Source organism: Oratosquilla oratoria, chromosome 35, assembly GCF_046742065.1.
Source record: "Oratosquilla oratoria isolate Oo_2021 chromosome 35, ASM4674206v1, whole genome shotgun sequence".
NCBI lineage: Eukaryota > Metazoa > Arthropoda > Malacostraca > Stomatopoda > Squillidae > Oratosquilla > Oratosquilla oratoria.
This window is the reverse complement of record NC_134811.1, coordinates 21,748,283-21,750,782: the sequence shown is the minus strand read 5'-3', so window position 1 is coordinate 21,750,782 and position 2,500 is coordinate 21,748,283.

The window sequence follows — 2,500 nt, the reverse complement described above, 5'->3', positions numbered from 1 at the left end:
CTTTTGATGTTGTCAATTCCCTTTAAAATCTTAAAGACCTGTATCAAGTCACCTCTGAGTCTACGCTTTTTTAGGGAAAACAGATTCATGTGCTTAAGTCGATTTTCGTATGATTTATTTTTGAATATTTTCCTATATTCCGATAACGCTCTCCACGAATTTTGCTCACTAGTGGCATGTGATTTGATTCAAATATAGAGAGTACAGGCATAGGGAAACATAATGTCATGACTGAGCAATAATCTATTTAAGTCTATATCTAAAAAAAAAAAAAAAAAAGGACATTTGCCAGATCATCCATAAATACCAGCACTCTCTCAACGCTTTGCTAAAACAAGTTTATGATGAGTAATTATCATTTCTTTCATTATTCTGATCTAAAGAAGTGACGATGTCATTTCTGTCCCAGATGAGGTCTAGATTGATCAGAACCCCATAAATACGAGAGCCGAACGAAATCATCTGCAATAACACATAACAGCAAAAATACAGCGGTGCTTAATCCTTAGACGTTTGAGAAAATGGGTGGCTGGGAGCGTCAGAGGGAAAGAAAGAGAGAGAGAATGAGACAAGAGGGAGAACGATAGAGAAAACGACCAAACCTCGCAACTTAAAACCCAAGAGATCCGGGGCACGTTGCAGCTATGATTACTCACGTTGATCAGCAGCTGTCGCCACAGGCTTTATTGGCCTATTACTCTAAGCTCTTTTTCGCTCCTCGTGAAAAGTGGCACTTTATTGTCGCCAACAAGTACGCCGCGAGAAATTAAAGCGGGAGGAGACGGATGGCTGCCTTTCGCGACGTGAAGGCCTACATAGGTTTAAGTTTATTTAATTTCCTTTCTTTTCTTTCCTTTATAAAGGCAGTGACTGTCGACATACATTAATGGATATGAATAAATGTATAAAGATTTTATATATATATATATATATATATTATATATATATATATATATATATCACTGATGAAAAATGTAGTGATACATTTGTAAATCAAATCTCAAGCCACAGTCGGAGCAGAAAAAACAACAACTGGAAACGGTGAATCTATATATTCCGACTGGAAGACATATTGAAAGTCACTACGGAAGAGGACTATAGCTTACAGTCGAAATATATAGATTCACAGTTTCCATTTTTCTTCTACTCCGACTGTGGTTTTAGATTTGATACATATATTCGTATATATATATATATATATATACATACACTCGTATATGTAATTCATATATATCGCCAATCGTAAAGGGTGAGATAAATGAGACGGGCACAGTCACATTTTATAGTTGGCACAGATTTTTCTTCGAATAAAGCCACCTGATGACATAAAAAAAATCTACAAGAGGAGGAGGAAGAGGACGAGATGATGCAAGAAATAGCAGAAATACATAAAGGAAAAAGGACAAAAGAGGAAAAATAGAGGGAAACTATGAGGAAATGATGAGAAAATAGATGACGAAAAATTGTAATGAGGATTAAGAGGATAAGACGGACAAGAAGAACAAAGAGAGCAAAGAGACTAGCAAGGTGGAACACAAAGGGGAGGGCATGGAAAAGGACGACAAGGAGGATGCAATGCGAGGGAATAGGAAAAACAGTAGAGGGAAAGGGCTGGTCTACTGATCCATAGTGAGTATTCTGAAATTAAATCCAAAAAAGAAAAGGGTGAGGTGGACTGGGTGGAGGATGGAGGCAGCGAGGCAGTCTCTGACCGACTTCTCCTGGGGATGTATTGGGTTCGATACAGTTTGGACCTGGAGTCACTTCCAGAGGGAAGGGTGTCCTTCTGAAAGAGAAGGACCTCGAGGGGAAAACCCATAACAGCTGAGATCGACCCAAATCCGATAGTTGGAGTCTGGGCACCGGAGGCAGTGAGATCCTCGCCAGGGTAGTAAAAGATTTACATCAGATATACAAAAGAAAATTATTTCTATTCGGTTTATTTCAATCCCCTCGGGGACTGACGATCCAGCGCACTCCTGAGGAGCTTATCATTTCAAAGGGTGACCCCGGACATATGAAGATCTGGGGATATTAATTCCATTTCTCACCTTCAAATGCCTGTTGCCTCTCCTCCTCTCGTGAACTCCATGAAGAGAACATTCAACCCATGCAATTCGTTGACATACCTTGTGGCTTTGGTTCGGGTTGAGGACAGGCGATTTTATTCGGGCTAGGTGTCGAACCATGGGTTGATGGAGACTCTGAAGTTTCCCTTCAGACTTAAGGTCGACCTTAAAGCTGCATGGAATCGCCTGCCCTTAACATGAACCTTAGCCCTAAGCTCCGTCACCGCAATGAAGGTGACAAAATGTCTCCTTCCCGGCTGCGACGCATCTGTTCTCTCGCTCCTGATGGCCGTCTTCGCTTTATGCATATTCTTGCAGACGCTCGTTGCAGCCTTATGTTTCCGGCAGACACTTCCTGCAAGTTTCTAATAACTGCAGTTTTGATGCTCACAAAGTTCACGAAGTCAACGGCACTCCCAGACTCCCACCCG